Genomic DNA, 24,683 nt, shown 5'->3' with positions numbered 1-24,683 from the left:
GCTTGATCAACCGAAGCACAGCTTTATCTTCCTACAGTCCACAGAGGGTTGTGTGGGCAGTAGAAAAGAAAAGCCATGCTTTGACCATTGAAAAGGGAGATGCATTTTACATTCTCTGCCACCAAGGTGAATACAATCACATTTATATAGAAAACTTTATGACTGTCACAAAAACTGAACATTTTTGAAAGTTTCTCCAACAGCGTATTTCTTAAAAATCTTTCCCTCCAAGCACTGTGTGAAAGAGATAATTCTGGATCAAATTCTGGATAATAAAACTTGAAAACTGTATTACACAAGGCTCTACAACAAACCATCAGTTAATAGTTTTTTTCTCTTTTGCAATACAAGGAAATGGAAAGTTTTGCAGTTATGCCATCAGACTGTGGCATTCATTTTGTGTGTCAAAAAGGAAGCACTAGACGCAGCCTAGAGAGCCTCTAAATGCAAACCAGAGGAGAACAGTTTGCCATATCTCAGATTACATGTTTAAAGCAAATCTTAGTGCCTCTAGTAAAGCACTTTGCATCTCCTCTGGCAGATGAAGCAAGTTAAGTCTATGGAAAAACAAAAGTATGCAACTTAACACACCACGTTTGGAGCTCAACACATTTTCAGTCTAAATCTACCTGCTTGATTTACAGGCCAAAAAGAACCATCACTGCACAGAGCCAGAGAACTACAGTCCACCATTCAGGCTCAACTCATGAGGCCGGGCAGCTCAACGTTGTGGGAAAGGAAATTCACTACTTGGCGGCTAACCCAGTTACAGGTCAACAGTGTGGTTAGATTATTTCCTGGCTTCAAAAACAAAAAGGTCCACACCTCTTCACTGTACGTAATTATAGGCCTGCAGCCGGCCCGTGTGGGTGGCTCTGTAGTGTGGGGGGTGGGGTGGGGGGCAGATTAGTCCTTGCTGTCCCTGGAGGTGCTGGTGGAACAGGGCCTGAGGCAGCGCTGCACTGCCAGCAGAGATAGAGACAAAGCTTCTATTGCTGAGGCTGTTACTCACCGTGCCAAAGCATTGACCCACAGCCCCACACTCATTTCTGGAGGTAGCAGGCCTGCCATTCTCCATCAATGGGCTCATTCACTCTGCCAGAGTGAATGCACCTAAAAACGTCCAAATCAATTAAAGTCTAAATATAATGTGGATAAATAATCAACAGGAGGCCTTTGGCAGAAAACAGCCCAGCACCTGATGCTGTGGCTGCTGTGATAGCCCACACAAAACAAGTTGGTATAAACAAAGAGGCTACACATTACTGGGAACAAAAACACTCAATATAATGTCATGCCATTCTCTCTCCAGCATGCAAAGACTAGATGCTCTGATCATGATTGTTTGGGACAGTACTGACCTCGTCAAACCAAAGCTCCGAACGATTCTGAGGAAATGGCAGTTCAAATATGAAAAACATTAAATACAGTGGAAACAGTAAGGATGCCATCTGAACGCCAATCAGAAACACCTCCACAGCTTTAAAGAGCAGCCCAGCAGCATTGCATGGAATGTCTAACTGCTGTGTCTTGGTCCAGCAAAATTTAAACAAATAAAGGGGCTAATTGGCAGTGGACGCTGTTGAAGGCTGCTGGTAGGCACCCGAGTCTTCCAAAGAAGTAATGGACATGACCGCATGTGTGTCTGGTGCACACACAGACAGATGCACACATTCACAAGCATGCTGTACTGCAGGGCAGCATAAAAACCCTGTTAACTGTTGAAAACACTCCAATGTAATATAAAGACTAATATCCAATAACATGCATCTTGACAGATTATCTTCACAATGGGAAACACAGGTAATTTCTCCACCTAAGAGCGAGTTATGTTGCACCTCAGTGACACATTTGCAAAATAGCTGTTAATAATCAATCTGAAAGACCACTTTGTTATTTATGCCTGGGAATGCAAACTCATATAGTCGTTCTTGAAGAATGCAACTTAATTCATACAATTTTTTACATTTCATTCTGATTCAATGAGTGTGAAGAACCACAGGCCATACCTGCCTCCCACAGAGTGTAGAAGCGCACATGTCTGCATGGAAACTTTACCGAGGAGACGAGTCTTAACAAAAGAGTTTTTCAAGTCATCACAAAAGCTGTGACCCCCTGAATCAAAGTGATTTCCCACCATATTAATGTCAAGAGTACGACTAAAATAAACTTTAAGATAAACTGCAGTGGTGTCATCAATGGAAACTTGAAACAGTTGTGCATCAAGATTGTCTTAAAACATCCTGAAACTTCATCTTGAAAGGCCAAGCTGAGAGCATAAATCTTGAGTCTTATTACCAGTTTATGGCCTCAGAATAAAAAATTCACCACATTACTGAGATTAATAACTTTTAGACAATAATATTTTCCTTCATCAATTTAAATTCATCATACTCATGACAACACTGGTGGACAACACATTTACTACAAGTATGTTAGGCTTGCACATGAGCCCCATACATGAGACAGTTCTTTTGTTCCAAGCAATGTCTCCAGAACAGAAACAAACCACACTTTATGTGCAGAACCCAAATTGCACTCAACTGTGCCATGAAGCCTGGGCCTCATAGTGCACAAAGAGCAGGGATCAACTCTGCAAGACAGCCTCGGCAGTTAGTTGCCCACTTTTGAAAATGGGGGTATGAGAGTGTTTGTGAGCAAGCGTGTGAGTGTATGTGCGTCGTAGTGGGGGAGTGTGTGTGCAGGAAATCAAAAATTCTTCAGTACCGCAGCCTGCAGCTGGTGGTTTATTGGAAGCAGGCAAGGGCACCAGCTCCCCAGGTCGACCAAACCCTCCCGAGGCACTGTGGGAAAGTGGGAGGTCTTAGAAACATGGAGGTGCACCTCTCTCCTGGGCTCTTTGTGCAGTCAATGGACTACCAGTCCAACTTGTGCCAACTTTGTGTTTTCCCCTGTAAACACTGTAAATCATGGTTAAAAAAGCTGTCTGGCCAGTTGAGTCTGTCTTGGCCGTATAAGGAAGGAAGAGCGGCATTCAGAAGTGGTTAGTAGGTGAAGCTGTCGGGTGCTTGCTGCAGCTTGCTGTCTGTGTGTGTGAATACATGCTTGGACTCAGAAACTAGTTGATGCTGACCTCCCTCCTAGTTTTTTGTCCTCCCCTCTTCCTCCCACCTCTCCAATACCAAATTTCTGTGGGCAACAAAATGCTGAGCTTATCCAGCAGCTTCTTCAAGTACAAATGTGTGTTCCATCAGAGCTGCTCTCACCTGCAGTCACCTTGACCACGAGCAAAATGTTCTCTGACCTTTCATCTAGTAACAGGCCTCATCACACATATAACAAAGGAAATGCTGTGCCATGGGGGTGGCCTGGGGGTCGAGACCCCTCACAGGGCTGCACAATAAAGATGCTAGTTCACAATATAGGTAAGAAAACCTACAGACATATTCCTGACTTCTCCAATCTTTGCTCTTGAATTTATTGTCCACTCTTGAAATTAAACAATGGGAAACATTCATTCTGATTTGTACGGCAAACACAGAGTTGTTATTCATTATGAATTAAATACTCTAAAAAGTTTCTAAAGCCTTGGGGGATGTATACTTACTGATTTGCTAACACTGGGGATACTATAAATGTTTTCTCCAAATGCCTCCAGACAATAAAAATGTAAAAAATGAGGTCTGTCTAGCCACCCCAACGAGGACTTTTGTCTTCCTTCTCATTATGGATTCATGACATACTACTGTGAACCATCTTCCAACTCCATATCCACATGTGGAAACAGAAGACCAGAAGGTCAACTATCCACAACCACATAAACAAGCTTATCTTCACACAGCTGTGTCTCTGTGGTATGAAAGTGATACAGAGTTAAAGCACACACAGTTTAAGTAAACGCACTGCTACAAAAATGCAAATGCATCCAGCAACAAGAGGCGTCTGGTCTACATTAGTGGAGATAGTGACTGAAAATTAAAATGAACATTGTACACCATGAAAGTGATTCCCAGGAATCACTGCAACGCTGATCGTAAATAAAACATTACTCCGTGTCAGTGGGTGGTTTGTACTGGTTAGGGCAACGACGCAGGGCTGCATGTTAGTGAATATGATATGATAATGACAAGCTCTACTAGTTTGCTAAATATTTTAATCATGAATAAGCATCGCATCATTTTAATAATACAGCACAGTTCTGAAATACAAACACATTTTCAAGTTTTAGTGGACATAATTCGGAGCATTCACTCTCCTCACTGTGACACACCTACATTCGTTCAAAAAAAGTCATACTTTAAGATGAATGAAGAGCGCCTATGAGTAATCCATGTGTGATAGTATCAAAAGTTATTTTAGGTACAGATTTTGAGAGAAATATGACCATTTAATTATGACTAATTTATTAGATACTTACATGTCATGCAAACATTTCAATTAATCAAATTCAACAAATTTTATTAACGCATTACCCAATACTTGTTTAGCATGTAGCATTACAATATATCAGTGTTATATTGATGTGAAACATCGTAAGGATTTTAAACTCTGTTGTCATACATTTTTTTGGTCTCTTTCCTTTAACCAAAAAGTTTACTTTAGCTAAAACTATGTGTGTCAGTGTGGCTTTTTTTAACTACAGAAACTAACACACTGACTATAATACACAGTGTTATTTAGTTAAAGGAGCACTCTGTATTCCTTCAGAATTGCAAAGGTTAAGGTCACAACATGAACCACATTAACATGCAGTAATGACAAGAAGACTGCTCCATAGTTGATCACAGGAGGCTCATTTTCTATCAAAGTGGTGCCAGTGAAGCCACAAAACTGAGTGACACAGCAAGCAGTCAACAGAAGTTCTATTGAGAAAGATCAGGAGGTAAATCTGTGGCAGCAAAAAACTGTTCATGCCAGGCTAGATCTGCATAATTATACATGACATTTTAATTTAGGATTTTCTTTCCTCAACAAGGATCTATGAATCAGACGTATCATATTTCTGTCCATTCATTTAATAGAAAATGACAAGTTATAATTTCACCATGAGGATTTCTTTAAGGACTTCCTGAAATCTGTTGCAGATTGGACTGAAAGGACACATTCTCTCCACACTAGTTTGTTTGCAAATACAAACCATCGCTATAATGATTTCTGTAAATACAGACTGGCTCATTCTCTGGAAAAGAAAATGGTTTCAGAAGATGAGACAGACGGTTGATAGAAAGAGTAAAGGGCCAATCTGCATATAGGCCACATGAGAAAAAAACTGAAAGAGGACAACAAAGCATCCTCACAAATTTCTGTAAAACAAAACCATCACACAAACATCACAAACACAATGTCCTTTAAAGCCAGACCCAGCTCCAAACATGCTCAAAGCACCTTGATTGTGTGTCTAATTGAGAGCCAGCTATCCACACGTCCTGCTGTGACTTTTCAGATCTTTAAGCTCCAGTGTAAGCAACGTTAGGAAAAACACTACCCCAAATCATATCTTAATGGCAATGGTGACTGATGGTAAGCATACAAATTATTTGGTTATTAAGTTTGTTAAAAACAGTGGTGACACTTCAAAGGGGCTGTAATAAACTATTGTGCACAACGCAATTTTAACAAGACATAATTATAAAAGGTATGAATTGTGTCAAGAGTGCAGCTTTCAAGAAGCTGTGCAACAATCCTCCACCTCTGCACAACAGTTGTTTCTGAGAACCTTGGTCCCTGCTTCACTTTCCTTATGGCATTATATGTCAGGACCACAGCTTGAGCTTAAAATAGAAACCTCAGTAACATGAAAAGCCTTATCCTAAACCACTAATCTTTATGTTTGGTTTCTTCCAAGAAAATCTGAATTAAAAAAAGAGGGTGTGAGCAATCTACAAAGCAAAAATTAATAAGTGAAAAGAAAGAACAAGCTTATAGCAATTACTGTTTCAGCGGGGCAGACTGTGCAGTGACTTTCCTTACATTGTGGAATCATTAACTGCGAGCTGACAAGCCCCAACACAGACTCTCATTGAGCAAGTATAGTATAATCTATAAACTAAACTTTCCAAACCAACTCTCAGCAAAGATAGGATACATGATAGAGGTTATTTTTCCATCCATAAAACAGTATGACAGTGTACATTACTTTCACACCTTATTGGGATAGCGTGCTTGGAAGGAGGCAAATGCTTTACAAACTGTTGGCACTTATTGCAAGTAGAGCAATATTCTTCCAAATACTACCACAGGCCAAGAGGAGGGTGGAGATTTTACCCAACCAATCCAAGCTGAGACATAGGAAGAAAAAAATTGCAATCCAAACCTTTAAAATGGGTATATAAAGCAGTTGGATGCATGTCTGAGCACTTTATATCACAGGATAGCACAAAGTCAGCAGAGTACAGCAGCAGGACTCTGGCTTGACCAAACACTGAATAGCTATGGGCTTTCTGCTGCGGCTTATATTATTTATTATATCACTGCATGTAGATCCTGTTGTATTTGGACAGCCACTAAGACAGCTTTCAGTTTCCAGAGACAGCTTTTCAGATCGCAGGATGCAGGATGCAGATGAGACAGATTTTGTTGGTGAGCACCAGGAAGGGGTGACAAGCCAGATAAAGCATTTTCCTATGTCTTCTGAGAAGGCTGACAGATTCAGTGATGCAGCTCAGAGCCACAAAAAGCCACCGCTCTTCCTATTGTGTCAACCAAACACACAAAACAGTATATCTCTTTAAGGGCTGTCAAAATTGGCAAAAAATGACATTTGAAAACGACAACAAAGATTTGAATGTCTATTTTTTCACATTCTAGCCATAAGAGGGCAAACCAGGACAACAAGAGACATACTACTTGTATATTATTTCAATATAAACATGTCTTTTAAAGATCTGCATACCGATACATTACAAAATAAACAAAAACAAAATTGAATACATAATTTTAAAATTATGATATGTACCGTGTGGTTGACTTATTCACTCATTTCAGTTTGACCTACATTTCATTTTCATTCAATGAAAGTGTCGTTGTGTGCAGAGTTTCCAAATGGTGCCGGTCAACACGTCCTGGAAGATTACAAAGTCCTGGACAAACAAGAGAAATTCCGGTCACATATTATCTGATTATGGACCCTATTTTCCCATGTTTTTTGTATCCAAGTGACTAATGGAGACAGCAATTTTTGAAACTGGTCCAGTATTTGCATCGTCAACGTACGTCCAATAAGTGTTTGTCTTTGCCACCAACAGGCTCAGACTGGTAATGGAAAGGATACCTTTTTGTTAAAGCGTAAAATGCTTTCTTGTTGAGTAAGTACCACTTCCCTCACTATAGCGCTGAACCCGGTAACAGGAAGCAAAGCACACCAGTTTTTCTGTTGTTGGCTGCAAGAACCATCACAAAAGCCTTTATCTACCCCCACCATCCGAGGAAGTGAAGACAGTGGATTAACTTCATGGAAATGTCCCCACAACAACTGGAAAATCTTATGTTATATTTGTGCGCTAAATATTTTACTTAGGACTGCTGTGAGGGCCAAAACAAAGCAGGATTCACTTCAAAACTCAAGCTCAAGAATGGATCAAAACCAATGTCAAACGTAGAACCTGTAAGTTTCTACATTTTTATGTTGTTTTACTGTTTATTTTGCCGTTTAGCCAGTTGAATTTGGTGCTAGCATGTTCGACTGTAAACCACACGCTGGAGCAATGTTGGAGTATTTCATATTGAGGGTCAGTCAAGAGAAACTGTGTGAATATCAAGGCTGAATTAATTAACCACCGTAGCAGGTTGGATGCAGGTAGCACAAACCCACACAAACATTATGGGGCAGCCCTCTGGTTCCATAACATATGTAGGCCTATACCTCATTTTTATTCAAGACTTAAATGATGAAACGATAATTGAAATAGATTATTTGGTTAGTTGGACAACTAACATTATACATACTATTCAGACCAAGGCTAAATCCACTGTTTCTACTTCATGTGGCTGTTGACACCAAGACACTGATCATTTAAAAACTGAACGGGTTAAAGACTCAACAGGCATACACTACTACGTGTTACTATCACCATCATTTCAAATTAAGGACGTCTATTAAGGCAAATGGGCTTGTATGAAGTTTAAGAGCCACATTTTTCACCACGTGCACCTTAGGTCTTTAATTGATCAAAACTGACCAGACATATCCCAGCTACTGGTGAATTTAGGTTAAGGAAGGTGTGTTTGTTGACTTTGTCAGAGGTTTTGGCAGGTAGCCTTCCATCACTAGAAGAACTAGCCCTGCCTTTGTGTGTTTGTCCAAAGCTCCAATTTACCAGCTGTCAAGTAGCAATTACAAAGCCACTGTGCTCTGCTTCTGAGTCACAAAAACTGCAGACATCAAAAGAATACAGAGCTCCTGAATGGAAACAAGACCTTTACTTAGTGCAAACTTTTTCTATCTGTTGCAAATTGACTTGATGAACATTCGTGTTCAAATTCACTTGTATTTCTAGTATTGCCATTGCGGTGTGAAAGCAGGATTATGCTGAAATGGTTGTTTTACTGCTAAAGTGGCTGCTGAATACTGAGACGCACCAGCCAGTGGGGCCAGTGAAAAAGGTACTTCACTGTGCCCATTGATCGCATAGAGCTCTGCTTTCACTGATCACAGCAACACTGCACTGTAGAGCACCTCCTGACTCTATCCACAACAACGAGTCATACAGTGACTCATGGACATGTGGCAGAGTGAACCTGCTGGCTGCTACTAAAAACAACTAAATACAAGCTGAGTTGTTAAATGGAAGAGAGTGCTGTACAAGTAGCAGGAGAACTACATTTACTAGATAAAAAACATCCAAAGCCTGTTAAAGTTTCCTGAGCTGAGACACTGACCACTGTCCTGCTCTGAACACCACAACAGCTCGTTTTTGTCATATCACAGACAGACGGCAGGGAATTGAAGGAAACCGAAGTTATGTGAAAACTGATCTAGTACCAGTGAGCGTTGGGAGGACATGGACTGCAGCGGGGTGGTGGGCTAAAAAAAGGTACAGAAACAGTTGGTTCTGATAGATTTTCCGCCAGGAGTTATAAAGGCTGCTCAGCTTAACTGGCCAGCTGCGTGGCAGCAGATTCCTTCTTGACATGATTCACAATTACAGATTATTTGTCAGTTTAATAGCCATGGTTACAACCTCTCATGCTACTTCTGCTGCTGACTGCCTCATTAAGTGCTGCTTATGCTTTTTAATTCATTGGGTTGTCTTGAGTTTAGCATCAAACCCATACAAATAAGAATCTGATAGAAGTTATCAGTTGTAAGCTTTGAAAACTCTATGGAGGATTTAGATATGTGCATCAGTAATTATGCAACAATGAAATTAGAGAACTTGTGTAGTTATCTTAGACAGTCGGCTTTCTTGTGGTTACAATTAATTTCTTGCAATTTTTAAAGTGTGTCTGTCAGATTTAGAGGAAAATGGTGCAGGGTATTCACTGCTGAGAAACTGTATTTGAATCCAAAAATTGAGTCACATCTTCATCGTAGACTGGAGTAGGGGTGGGTGATATGACGAAAAATTTATATCGCAGGGTTTTTTTTGTTTTTTTACACATGGTGTAAAACCAAAATAACTCTATTAACAATGTAAGGGAGGTATAGACCCACATCGACATGGAAGGAGTAGCCTGCCCCATAATGAAGGTTAATAAGTAAATGTAATGTGTGTTTTGTAATTCATTCTCAGAGTTAGAAAAGGGGTAGGATAAGATATCTGAAAATAATATACTTGAAGAAAACTAGTATATTATACTAAGCAGTAACTGGACTGCATCTAGCAGTTTTCTAGTCTTACTGACCACTAATAGTGCTTTACAACACAAGCCAGCATTCACCCATTCACACATGCATTCATACACTGGTGTCAGAGGCTACCATGCAAGGTGCTCACCAGGAGCAATAACAATTCACACTCATGGCACAGCTATTGGGAGTAATTTGGGGTTCAGTATCTTGCCCAAAGATACTTACAACATACTCTACAACATGTAGACTGCATGGGCCATGGATCAAACCACCGACCTTCTACATCATACAACAGTCAGAGCACCACAGGACATGTCTATCAAGTACAATAACATACAGCCACAGCAGACACACATATGACACAGCTGGCAGCAGAGGGGGCGTTCCTGTAACAACAAAACCATCTAAGTTTGTGTTGTAGTTTAAAGTGTCGAGATAATGTTAGGTCTGGCTATGTGAGACGACACAAAAAGCAACCTGAAAAAACAGTTTCCCACATCCAGCTACTACTACTCTACTACTCTGGTTATTTAATTGACTATAAATGAGAGTCTTTTACACAATTTCTCACACTGTCCCTCAATATTAAATACGCCAACATGGCTTGTGGGTCTACAATAAATGCTACTAGCCACATGAGCCACAGACAGTGCTTGTGCCAAATTCAACAGGCTAACCAGCAGATTCATTCTGCTTTGTATTGGCCCTCAAAGCAGTTTAAATTGTTAGCCCACATATATATACGAAGCCCAAGTATATAGTCGACTTGTTGTTGATGTTGTGGAGACATTTCCATCAAGTTAATCAACTAGGTCATCACCCCCTTGAATGGAGGGAGTAATGAAGACTTTTGTGTCGGTTCTTGCAGCACACAACAGAGAAATTGCTATGCATTGCTCGTAATGTTACCTTCACATCTTTGTGTTTCCGGAGTTAGTATTATAGTGAGGAAAACAGTAGTTAGTGGGTGTAACTACAGTTCTATGAGTATGTGCGTAGCCCTCTACCTGCATGTTATCGTAGACACAGTAAAGCACATTATTTTTAATCTGATAAAACGTTTACCACAGTAAAGACATTATTGCAAAATCCATGTTGTGGCAGACTGTGACACCAGAGACAGCGATGAAATTAATATATCGCCCATCCTTAGTCTGGAGGTTGACTAATACCTGTTTTGTAGTCTGGTACTTTAACAGCCTCCTATGCTCTGTCCTTAAGATAACAAAGCTGCATACAAAAAGCCATAAATGCCTCACATAACTTCCATGTCAATCCCCACAGCCCCACCTTCAGGAGGAAGTTTCTCACACACACACAGAGAGAGAGAGAGAGAGAGAGAGAGAGAGAGAGAGAGAGAGAGAGAGAGAGAGAGAGAGAGAGAGAGAGAGAGAGAGAGAGAGAGAGAGAGAGAGAGAGAGAGAGAGAGAGAGAGAGAGAGAGAGAGAGCATGCCATCTCCCTCAAAGATCACACCCAATATTTCCTGCAAAACAAAACAGGCTCTAAGACGTTAAAATTGCACAGGATAAATAAAACATTGACTAAGGTTTCCGTAGGTTCGCTTGATACTGCATTAAAGCTTGGGTCTCACAATAGATTACTGTAAACTAAAGTTGCAACTAATGATCATTCGTTAACATTAATACGTCAATTATTTATCCCATTAATTGTAAAACTATTTAGTCTATAAGTGTCAAAAGTAATGACAGACCATCATCACAATCAGCCTCAAGTGACGTCTTTAAAGTGCACTTCAAACAATAAACAAAAAGTATTCAATTTAGAATGATATGAGTGACAAAGAAAACAAAAAACTAATATTTTCACTTGAAAAATAGAAATCGGTACTACTAAGAGTGTGTAATGGAACCATTTTGATAACTGACTAATCGTTTAAGTCATTTTTAAAGCAAAAACACATAACATTTGTTAATATCCAGTCCTAAAAGTCACCTTGGGCTCTTGGATATGGTAATGATCATTCTTTGCTGCTTCCTAACGTTATATAGACTGGTTATAAGATGATGTGGTACATATGTTATACATTTAATTAATGTGTACATTTATGGCTGTTCACTGTTCAAGTAGCTCCAAGTAACTTGCTCAAAGGCACCACTTCACCCTCCCACATTCAGCTGGCCTGGGATTCGAACTGGTGACCTTCCGGCCGACTGTAGCTTGAGCTTGGGTGGCAGTGCTGTCTCTCAACACCCGCTGCAAGGCCACTGAACACAATGAGACCGCTTGCACTCAGGTGGTTAGCGATGACATGCCAAGTATGCACCAGCCAAATCTTCACCTTTTATTGCCTTACGAAATGCACTTACTGTATGTCATCATGCTCTTTGAAGCACACAGACAGCAGAACATTAGCAGCACTTCTGTCTTTGGTCAGCTCATTCCATCAGTTCACTCCACTGCTCCTAGTGTTATCAGGTCCTTGTACACAGGGAAGAAGGCTTCTATGAAGCCTTTAAAACACACCTCCAATAGGTCCTTATTACAGATGCTGTATCAGATTAGAGTTAAGGAAAAAACAGGGCAATAAATACTAGGGCTTGACTATTCAGACATTCAGTTTGCTATTTTGGGATTCAGTTTTTTTTTTGCTAAATACAGGCTATCGGACATACTGCAAAATACAAGTTTTCAGCACATTCTTGGACAATAGAAATCTTGTAAATAGAAATCTCAAATGTTAAATTTGTTGGGACTAGTATGCTGTTTCTGTGCATCTGCTTCACAGCACAGAATTTGCAGAATATTCATTTGCTGTAGTTTACTATCGAAGCTCCAGAGCCCAAAAATTTGGGAGAATTTGGCTATTTGGGAGCTATAATAATCAGCTGATCAAACAAGAGCAAATCCATCATGTCCCAACATATCTAATCCATCTGACAGAATTTCCCCCTTTGTTCAGAACATGCTTATTCCAGATATATCCGTAGCGAAAAAAAGTCTATATTAAACTATTTTTCCGAGTGGCCACTAACACAATACTGTTCAAAGTGAAGCCATGTAATGTAGCACAATTTCACACTTTTAAAAGCTTGTGCTAAGAATATCTATTGGTAGTGGAAAAGTAGTTATCGATGCATCCCTGCTTCAGTATACTGCTAGGCCTCCATGTGCCTGGCTGAGGAGAAAACCCTTCGCCGGAAATGCTTCCCGCAGCTGTTAGGAGTATCATTCCCCACCTTGAGGCCAACCAAAAGACAAGTAGCAGCCAAGTCACATGACTCCTCTTCTGCTGAGATGCCATTCGGTCCTTTTCCAGCCCTCTCAAAACATTCAAGTCATATTTGTGTCCATCTGTGAGCAGGCCCTTTTCACCTATCAAGGTAATTGACATGTAATACACACCTGTTCAATATCATCACAGCTATCAAAAACTGTGTTGCCTAAGCCTTCTGCTATTGGTGATCAGTTTATATGGCCTATATGAAATGAACCAGATAGGATTTCTCCCTCCATCCCCTGTACAATGTTTTCATTACATCATAGAACAAATCATTCAAGTTGGAGACTGCTGATCTATGTGGGGTATAGCTTTCAATTCATAATAATTATATTTCAGTAACTACACTAGTTGTCTGTCTCACATCTCACACAGAAATCGATGTCAGTTTCAATTCTGGGTGTCTAGGACAGTGATGCAGGTCTAGGGATGTATTACTGTACTGTACCAATAACTGGAAGCGTGGGAAACGGCTAGCCTGGCTGCATCACAAGTAAAGGAAGAAAAATCCAACAACTCCAAATCTTTGTCATTCATTTACATGCTGGATCTTGTTGAAGGTGAAGACAAAAATAAAAAAATGAGACAGTATGGTTTTAGGAGCAGTTGGCATTGGTTGAAATTAATAATTTCTTGACCAAGATGCAGGACGGAGTGACTGCAGCTGGATGTAGGCTGGATGAAGTGACTGCAGCATTTCAACAGGTGACACTTGGGTGTATTTCTGACAGTTAGTTCGTTAACAAGATGGAGCATGTAAAGAGATTGTTTAAAGTGAGTGGAATTGTTAGAAAGGGATTTTTGGTTCCAAAACAAAGTATGGCCTGCAAAGTAAGACTGGGAGGCCAGATTTCTCAGCACCTGCCCAAGAACTTGTTGAGTCACTGGCACTGATCAACAACTCAATACAATTTCCACAGATTCTGCTTATTAAGGTGACTGGCACTATATAGCAGTACAAGTTATAGTTGTTGCCAAATTTAGGCCACTCTGAGATGCTCAATTACTCATTTGTACTCTGTACCTCAGAATTAATGCACACATGGCTCTTTTCTTACACACCCACATTTGGCCCGTGTGTGGAGGCGTAGCGTGTGCAGGCAGTGATCGGCTGCAGAGGACACGAGGGGCAACACAGCAGCTCTGCTTAGAATGGCACCAACAGGTGTGTCTTGGAGGGTGCCAGTGCCGACCTGGCCTGATACACTGCAGAGACAGCAGCCAAACAACCCCCTCACACTCACACTCACACACACACACACACCAGAACCCAAGGCAGCACATTCCTCTAAGGAATACCACAGCAGAGTGGCTCTGTTATGACATCTCTAACCAGAAGCGGAGGAAGGCCAGTGGGTTTGGGAGGCCAAAGGGCAACGTGGAAGAGAGGGAGGAAAAGGGTATGGCGGCTAGGGAAGGGGAAGAGGGTGGGGGGTGGGGGGTGGGGCTAAGCCAGGGATATCCCAGTACTGAGTGCTCTACTTCCCTTCTTAAAGTTGAAGAGGAGTTTACATGGATCAATAACTGAGAACAGGGAAACTTACAGAAACATTTAAAACAAAGGGTGACTTTGGCCAACTGGGAGAAGTGCAAAACCCCTGCTCTCTTCAGTCGATATCACTTTTAAAAGCTTTTACCTAACATGCTCCTCTCTTCAAACAGAGTCCCTGCTAAGTTATATATACATGCATGCACACGTACATACATACATAAATACATACATACATAAATAGGTTGTCTTTGCAAATTATGGATGCTCCACAAGCTTTGCTTGTGTGTGGTTGCAGTGCTGTTGTGCAACTTCCAGTGAAGGGGAAAAAAAAAAAAGATCCCCTTCAAAGTGTTATGGGAAGTAAGGTTTGTTTTCTTCCCCCGGAGCTCAGGTGGTTATATCTGAGATACAAAAGTTTGCAAAACATCAGCAAATGTAGGGTCTAATTTAATAGACCACAACTGCTGCAAGAATTTCATAGAGACCCACACAGGCAGTTGCCCTTGGCAAAGCTACACTAAACCACAACAAACAAAGGCTCTTCAGCTGGGTGGACTCCGTTGTCCACCACACCCTGACAATATGTTTTCAGAGTGAGACAGCAAGGGAGTATGGGAGCCTCAGGCCCACGCCGTTACTGATAGGACACTAGATCAAAGCCCTCTGCCATCTTTAGTCAGTACAAAAAAACCTGAGAGAGATGAAAGACCATCAGCAGACTCTGCGAGAAATGATGAAGGACAGAGCAGTCCCTGTATGCCATTTACAAACAGCACAGAATAAGACAAGCTTTCTGTTCTGGGTCTGCGAGGAAAAGGTGGAGGGAGTCAGAGGGGACGTGGGGCCAGAACCTGCCCGTAGGATAAGCAGGGGAGTGATAAGACACCAGCCTGCAATATCCATCCTGCAGAAAACAACTGGCCCGGAGGTCAACTCACTATCTGCTTACTCACACCATTTCAACTTCATGGATGCACTGCAAAATTGTTCTTGTTAATCCTTATTATTCTGTCTAGTGAAGACACCAAGACAGAAATAGATTCAGAGGAATCCCTTCAAATCAGTGTATCCAGCTGGAGTGAAATGAGATGACCAGTTGTGTGTGTCCGCCCTTCTCTATGTCTCACCACAAAAGATCCGGTTTACTGTAAACTTTAAGACACAGCATTCTCTTATTGAAGCAAATACAACTCTGTTGTGTCACAAGTTAATACGGCCAACTATGGAGTGAGCTACATTTACTTACTGCACATTTTTGTCTTACAATACTGTATAATTGGCATCTGTATCCCCAAAAATGTTAAACTAAGTAGAGGCCAAATGTGAAAATGCAAACTGAGGTGTTTCTCAGAGCAATGCACTATGAGAGGAAGTGTTTGTGTCACACACACATATCCTGCTGCAGTGGCTTAAGTCTGCAAGACTCTAAGGAGCACAGAGGCCAAAGATAACCGCTGAACCATCTTCCTGTGCACTGTCACTCAGGGGTTACATTCAAAAAGCAGCACTCACATGGAAGCGCAGACTAGAAAGGCCCATAGATTTGTGGATGCAAGAGAAAGCCAACAATGTGGAAGAATGTGACACCTGTAGCAGCTTGACTTTTAGTAATAAACTATGCTGGAGTTAACGTTGATAATCATTTGTAAATGAGACATGCACTATTAGGAAAAGTGACAACTAGTTTTACACTGGGATTACCTACACAGAAAAAAAGACTGTACTGTTTAGATAACTTTAAATGTGTTTTATAGACTAAACCTGACATAACTGATGGTAAAAATGCAAATTGTAAATCAAAGAATTATGTGTGATTCTTGCTCAAAGTTACTGGTATCTGTATAATAAGGTGCCATTTTCTAACTGCTCCATGTTGTCAAACCGAATCTTCAAACCTGTTGGTTCTTGTACTTGGTTTTATGTGAAAGTAAATCACACCAAAAACACAAGTCTGACAACAGGAAGTAAATACATTTTCTGCAAGCTCAACAGATTGTTTGTTAATATGGTGCTGTTGTAACAGCACATTTTCTTGTCACTCTGAATAAAGGGCAGCTTAATCCTACTGGTCTGCTGCTTCTATTGACCAATAAATCATAAAAAACAAAGCATGAGTGGAAATCAACGAACAGTGATCCCGCTAACAATGCCGAAGTGTCTCAAGAGCTGCAGCGCTGTCTTTCCAAACATGTCTGTTTAACACACCAGCGGTTCTGGATCCAATTAGTTTAAATGCTACATCCAAAGGGAGCCGGCGGAGGAGCTCCACTATATCCCTTTAATTGATGGTTGTGCTACTATCCTATTTCATAGCCGAGTTTCTGCAGAGGAAACTTGAAAAACACTTCATTAGCATGAAAAGCTGCTCTTTAATTATTCCACTGCGTTACAGTCTGATTTACAAGAGCCATTACACAACATGTCTATTTTGAGTTAATTTATTTTGCTGAACAATTCACCAGTCAGTAAAGTTTGGTAATATCAGGGTTACTGTACCCTTGTCTACAAATTTAAGATCATGAAAAATGACATTAGGAGTTTCAGTCTGTATTTTTTCATTTCTACAAACCATTTGCATGGGAAAGTTTATGCATTTCTTGATCTCTTTTTCTTGCATTCATCACTGAAACTATGAGTTATTGCTAACAAGCCATAGTAATTAAGTAAACATGTTTTTAAGGACTAACAGTAACTTTACAAACAAAAAAAAGTTTAATTTAAATAGAAGCTGATCAGCCATGAAAATAGCTACAACACTTGAAGAGTTAATCACCACTGTATTCTATTGCACATGCATTACATTGCAATACACCTGTTGCAGTTAACGCAAGTGATGACTGTGCACAGATACACTAAACATGTTTCATCTACATGTCAATTCTAATTCTGGTTCGGGCAGCTCTCTGCTTCTCTCAGTGCTAAAATAAAACTCTTCATAGTTTTAAAGAATTAGTAGCTGAAGGTCTGTGCAGCTTGTGACAGAGGATGTGTCAGTTTAGGGAAGCTGGGGCAGTGATGTTAGAGAATAGAAAAGCTACTAGAAATAAAACCTAGAGCCCAGATCAAGGGCACCGAACATACTCAGGCTCAGTGTTAGAATGTGGCTCAGGCCACATATTTCTACCTGAGCCTGACTCGGCGGATGTCATCTGACATCACACAATTGTTGCTACCATGGTTGAAGTTTACCATTTACTTTGATTACAGGTGTGGGCACCTTGTACATGACTGTCAAAAGGCATTGTTTTATATAGGCTATAGGTGGATTGTTTTGTTTAACACACACATTACACAATGTCATCAGCATTATAAACATGATAAAATTTAAGTCTTAGCATAGATGATTGCACCATGTGAAGTAGACTAGCCTAGCCAACCTGACCTAACCCGACCCGAACCTGAACATCATGTCTAAACCTGAACATCATTTCTTTGTCTGAACCCAACTCAGGTCAGGGACTCGCCCTCTAGTCAGTGTAAGATGTGGTTTACTCTTCTTCTGCTCACTGATGCATATACCCCAAGAGACAATAACAACATAACCTATAATAATACATTTGACTGCAGAGTGTGAGGTGATTTCAAAGGCAAAGCAGCAGACAGCCAACAAAGTGGAAGTGAATCTCAAATGTGCAGTGTTGCGATATCCAACTGATGACAGTAATACTGCGTAAAGCCCCCTGAAGCAACTTTCACCTGAATTGAATCGTGTTGTGCTCTACTTAATCAAGTTTACTCTAAATTTTTACTAGAAGTTTAAAGTCTAAAAAAAAAATGTGTTTTGCTAGACACTACACCTACAGTCACTACTTCGGATCTCCAGCTACACAGGCCCTGACAAATCAGGCACAGCCGAAACACTGCATACACATTATCACTCAAGTTTGGTCCTGAGTAGCACCACAGCCCTTCAAAATTCCTGGGATGTTTTTTGTTATGCAAACTGTGATTAAAATTACCATCTCAATGTCATTAAATTAGACCTTCCAATCTTTCATCTATGTGTCTGAACATCTCAAACACTCATATAATGAGAAGAGTGACCACATTATATACAGGAACATCTGAGAAATACCACAAATGACAACTAACTGAGGCACTAAGAACTCAGGAGAAACATCAATGTGTCCAGCTCCAGCCAATGAAATGGAAACTGTCAGCGGCACTTATTTATTTTCCTGATCAAGCAAATATGGGTGTGTGATATGGCAAAATCTTCTATCATGGTTTATGTAATTTTATATCACAGTAATGTTTATATATCATGGAATGGTAATTGTTCTGTAAAGTCAATAGAGGAATTGTTTAAAATAACCATACTGTACAATACTTCATCACATTTGATTATTTTCTTCCATACAAACAAACACTCGAGTTTAAAAACAAAAGACTCAGGACAGTAAAACTAACTGTCTTTCAAAACGGAAGCTTTAAGGTTCCAAAGAGAACAATAGAGATGCAGCAGAGGAGCATTATCACCACCAACTCTGCTCTCACGTCACAACAGAACATGGTAAGCAGTCCTGCTGCCCAAATCACATGACCGTGCAAGGCAGCTGGACTGCTGCATCACACTGCCCATGCTGAATACACAGCAGAGACACTAAAGCTGTTTTCTCATTCGAACTCTGGACAACATCTGCATAGTCAGGTCCGGACTTTGTTCAGTGTTTTTCCCCATCTAGCAGATTTGTCAGTGTCAGATGTGTTCTGACTTACTGGAAATACTCTGATTTAGACGAGGGATGGCATCTGGGAAGAGCGTGCAGGAGGAGGGGCACTCATCCGTAATGATGACTGTTTTTCATATGTTTGGATGTATCCATAATATCAATGAAAGAGTGGAAAGCAATACACAGTCAAGCAGAAATGAGGACGAAGCAACTACACACGTGTGTCGATCTTTCTGTCTTTCTTTTATTTTTTGCTGTCTGTAACAAATTTCCCGGGCGTGGGATTAATAAAGCGTTGTCTTATCTTTTCTTATCTTAACAGATCCACTCGCTCGCTGTGTAGCAGGGTTGCAGTTCATACACTGTGAATGACTGTGTAAATTTGGCTCAAGAGATGCTCCAGTGGTGGAAACAGTACTGCCAAATCTTTTCTGGTGGACACATTTCTACCATTGCACGGTACATACATCATACCACCCAACTATAGTTGAAATAGGTCAGTTTTACCTAAATATAAATTGCAGCTGTCATTCATATTGACCCTAATGTTAATCATCTAACACTTAACATTTTTATCAGACATGACCTATTCTCCAAAAGCCTTAATTACCTTATCTGTATTATTTAACTTTGCATTGCTGCAACACCTATGCAGTAACTCAGTTTGTCATATAAAACTGAAACTTGGATCATCAGCATGTCTACTCAACAAATATCTAACTTATGGGGTGGGTAAAAAACCACAATACTTTTGCACACAATTCTAACTCTGTCCAGAGTATCAGAACTGTTCAGCCATGAAAACTGGCACAGAATCCTTACTTTATATATTCTTAGTCATGACTTCTCATTCTTTGGCTGATTTAGAAAATGTTTTATTGATTGGTAGTGTATTTCCTTTAGGTAAAGTTCTAAACAACTGTATAAAACAAAATGAGACACTGACGCTTGACTTACATGGTTAAGTTACCTTTTTTTAAACCTGTTCACTGCACACTGTACCGTACTAGAATCCCTTTGGCACCAGTATTAATTTTAGTACAATATTCAAAACATACACATGACATGGGAACATACCCATATTTGAAGCTTCATTAATAAAAAAGGGGTTACTCATAGCACCAAATTAACAACTTATCACCCAACTCTGCAGCTTTCTGGAGCTTTTAAGCCTTATTTAGGCCAATGTTTTGATTTCAAAGCCCAATAATTTACTGATGGGCTTAGTTTCACTGCTCTCTTCAACTCTGTTTCCAGCAGCTGACAGATGTTTTCAGCAAAAAAAGCTACAAAAAAACTTTACCAACTAGCAAGTTAGTGAACAGCTGGTCAAGAAAGTCAAGCATGTAGAAACTACAGAGCCAGATATTATTCACGGGAGTCTATCTAGACTAAACCACAGTTTAAAGGAGAGTTAATACTGGCCTTGCATATATCAAGTGGCCAGAAACACAACACCAAATGAATGCTTATGCAGTATCTGTTGGATATGTAAACAGGCAATTATAAAGTCATAATTTGTCGAGGCTGTGGGTTTGTCAACTCATTGAAGAGTTCTTCTGCCTCCAAAAGGGCAAAACAGTTAAATTAATGCAGCTTCATCATGCACATCTACAAAGTGCTGCAGACAAGAAAACCTTAAATGATCACATGTAAGTGCCATGATACATGTGGAAAATTATCCATTATTCACAATGAACCAATATGCATTGTATTTTTCAGTTTTCGGTGTCAAAGCCACTGCAACCCCTACAAAATGCAAACTGCAAAATTAAGAAGCACTGAGCAGGCAGACAGCTAGAGGTATAGTGGACTGTGCAGTGTCAGCCTTGATGCATGCAATTTAACCCTTGAACTGGAGAGGACCATGAGGAGCATGTGTAATGGAGGATTCCATTTAAAGCGGAGAAGTCAGGAGAGCTCAACAGGGGGAGGGGGCTCCAACAAGAGCTTCTCTTCCTGACAGCCACACACTGGAGTGGGGGAGGGTTAAAAACACCAAGCCCTCTTCCTGAGTCTGCAGCAATGGGCATGCCATAATGTGATGGATCCTTCCTTTCCACCTACTTGATTCCCAATTGGCATTTTAAGTCTTACTCTGACACTTTTACTCTGAAGAAAATACACACTGTATAATAATCTGAACAGGTCACTGAGCAGAAAGCTGCCTGACAAAGCAAGTATCAAGTTATGTCTACATTCATTCAGAGTCTGCAGCCTCTTTAAGAGACTCTGTTCTGACACAGAAAAAGAGAAAGGTAAGCCAACATCGTTTCCTGGGTTAAACTCACTCTGTACTGTTGATCCAAACAACTTGCATTTGTCCTCTATCCAAACACGCTCATATGCAGTAATTGTCCCTCCTCTTGTGAAAGGAGAAAAACTACATATTCCCACCTTTTATTCTGACTGGTGATAAGCTGTTGTGCAAAATACAAGTGATAAATCAGGAAACAGGTTCTTTGGGAAAGACGATTGAAAGTATTGGCACAGACCACGCAACAACATGCCACAACCTCAGCTTGTTGTAAAAGTTCTTAAATCCAAGTGTTAGTCCTGCTTGTTTATTGTACAAAAGCAAACACAACAAGTAAGCCTATTTTTTCACCTCTATCAGCAAGCATTAAGGCAATTTAGGTAACACAGTCTAAGTTAAGATCTATAAGATGTTCTGTCACTTAGTTGTGTTAGCCTGTTAGCATATGCAAATATAATCCAAACAACCCAATTAGCAGCCTGCTGTTCTGTGCAAGTGCATGATCCTCACCAAAATGCTGATTTAGTACTTATCAGACAGGCTCTGAGGATTTGTTTCTGAGTCTCCAAAGAGTGGCAAATCAGCAAGGCCTCCTAGCAACATATTTGCCCAGCTACAGGCACACATGGTTTCAGTTAGGGGTCTGCACCTATAAACAGTTGGCCATGGCAGCTTATTGGTCAGGAAGTGCAATGTTGACTGCAAGTCAAGACAGGCACAAGCTGCTAATGAATGATATACACTCTCGCAGTCTAGCTATGACAACACAGTTTAGATTGTAGGTGTTTGGAGGCAGACAGAGAAGTGATTCTGAGCTCTTTAGAGTTGTGAATAAAGTCAAGAGTTTCGAAGCAGCCACGCAGAGTCAGCCAGTCAACTTCTGCTGAGGACGGAGAGTAAAATGTGCCTGGATTATAAAAAAACACAGTACGGTACGTTGTACTTTAATGTGTGAAGGCTGACTACACAATAGTGAAAATCTAACTTTTATGTCACAATAGGATTTCAAAGAGCAATTCAATTTCTTAGCAGCCAGTTTTAGAATAAAACACTAATCGGACACAGGTTGATTACCTGCCAAACTGGCTGGTACAGCTGACAGGCTTTCCAGCTACAACCAACATTTTGCATCATTTGACTGGTGGCTGGTGTTAATATGAAGACCAGCCTAAGTGATACAACATGGAGAAACACACTCAACACACCCAGAAGGGTTTTCACTGTGCCAAGTGGACCACCGCAATTGGCCAAACACTACTATTAATTGAGAGAGGCTTCATAACCACACACACACAGCAATTAAAAAAACTGAAACACCTGTCATCAAGCAGTAATATTGTGGTACATTTGGTTACAATCACCATGATTACATATGATTTGCCCTGTATGAAAATAACCAACAAGCAAGGAGAATATCTCAAAGATCTTCTGTGAACATGCAGACTTTTGAAACCAGCCGACCTTGCTCCATCAAAACTTTGAAACAACTTCTATGTTTCTTGCCTAACACACAAACACGCAACCTAAAAAAAAAAAAGGGTCAAACGTCACAACCTGCGCCTTGCAGCCCGTCTTGACATCTTTAGTCAGTTCACAAGCATTGATACACAAGGAGAGAAAAGGCAAAACCATAACAGGTTAGAGTACCTCTCGTCTTAACTGGACCAAGAACACAAACAACAACAGCAACAACTGAGCTGTCATGTTGGCTGGCACACGCTCATACCCACACCCGTGATAAGTTTCCATCACAAGTGCCACAAACCAGGAACATCTGATGCAGGAGGGGCACTATCAGAAATCTGTCAGACAGGTGAAGCGACTCACTGGCTCATTACCTGAGTTTTAAACACAACCAAACACACAGGCTTGTATTATGTGTGCCTCCATGAATTTTACTTGGCTGCAGTTGTGCAATACTAAAATGGTCCCAGTCAAAGTGCACACCTCAGAGGCTCTATTTGCATCACCTACTATGAAAATGGCCGGATACATATAGCGAAGCTCACCAATAGACTCACTTGTACGTGTGATAAATTCACTGATGTAGACACACAACTGTGCCAAGCTGGTTAGGCAGCTAGGTTACTTATAAGAAAGTTTCCACGTTACTCAAAAAAAGTTTCAGTGTTAAATCAAAGGGGCAAACAGTTAACCGAGGCGTAACTTGGAGGCTTGTTAAAATACTCCGTGTATTAGCTTTAATTGAAGCTACAAATTTTATGATATACCGTTTCCATCCACGACTAGTCTGCGACGTTTCAAAGGAGAGTTCAATGGAAAAAGTAGCCCAACATGGGCTACAAAACATGTAGCGTCAGCCAGCGTTATGCTAAAATAAAAAGGGCCCTAATAAATATTTACAGATATTAATGTTAACGCGGACTGAGAGAATGTGTTTTAAACTTCAGACAATGAATTGCCAACTCGGCCGAGACGGGAACAGCCTCCAAACACTTCAAGCTAGCTAACTTAGCTAGCCGCTTGCTGTAGACAAAAACTTTTTCCACATCTGAAAACTTTTTCTCTCCATTTTCTTTCAAACACAGTAGCACGGTATATAAAGCGCTTATCGCACCAGACGCTCAAATGCGTTTTCATTTCACAGTAGCGCTATTAAAACTGTATTCTTCCGGCTAACTGGCAAAAACTTCGCTAACTTACTGTAACTTACCTTTCCGTCTCCGCTGCCGCCGCCGCCGCTCCCCGGGCCGCCTTCAACACCCGAGACCGCCGCCGGACCTCCAGAGGGCCGCGGAGCTCGGAGAGGAGAAGCCGAGAGGGGTCCAGCTACTACCAGGGAGACGAAGAGCCAACTGCACCGAGGCCCCGGGCCTTGTGTGTCCTCGAAATAGCGTTAGGGGAGGTACACCGAGCCTCAGCCCTCCGCCGGTTGACAGAGACTCGGGAATACCTTTTTGACAGCTCCTCTTCTTCAGCCCCCCCCTCCCCGCGACAGCCCTTCACTTTTCTCTTTTTCCTCACTTCCAGCAGATACGAATCAAAATACTGTCACAGAATATGGCGGCTGCATAAGCAAGCTACTATCGCGAGAGCAGCAGTTGTTTTTCTTTTTTTTCAGTTTCCCGAAGTTGCGCTGAGGGAGGGAGGAGAAAGTTGTGATTGCAAAATGAGCCGAGGAGCCTGCTGCAACAGAAGATGCAAACAAAGGGGAAAAACAGGAGTCGGCTCATTTTTACGGTTGCTGGAATGAAAACTGCAAGATAAGTGGTATAGCTCGATAATAAAATGGATGTCTGCTTTGGTCTT

The 24,683-nt window shown here is 40.8% G+C and overlaps 1 protein-coding gene across 5 annotated transcripts in view; it reads right to left on the bottom strand.

Moving 5' to 3' along the window:
• tab2 (TGF-beta activated kinase 1 (MAP3K7) binding protein 2) overlaps positions 1-24,413 on the bottom strand; it is a 38,782-nt gene extending 14,369 nt beyond the window's left edge. For all 5 annotated transcript variants that reach the window (XM_041959048.1, XM_041959051.1, XM_041959050.1 and 2 more), the window contains exon 1: positions 24,088-24,413. The gene's annotated coding sequence lies outside the window, so the exon portion shown is untranslated. The remainder of the gene's footprint in view (positions 1-24,087) is intronic.
• Positions 24,414-24,683: the final 270 nt, after the last annotated feature.

This window comes from Chelmon rostratus, chromosome 18, assembly GCF_017976325.1.
Source record: "Chelmon rostratus isolate fCheRos1 chromosome 18, fCheRos1.pri, whole genome shotgun sequence".
NCBI classification, from domain to species: Eukaryota; Metazoa; Chordata; class Actinopteri; order Chaetodontiformes; family Chaetodontidae; genus Chelmon; species Chelmon rostratus.
This window is presented reverse-complemented; position numbering and strand designations above follow the sequence as displayed.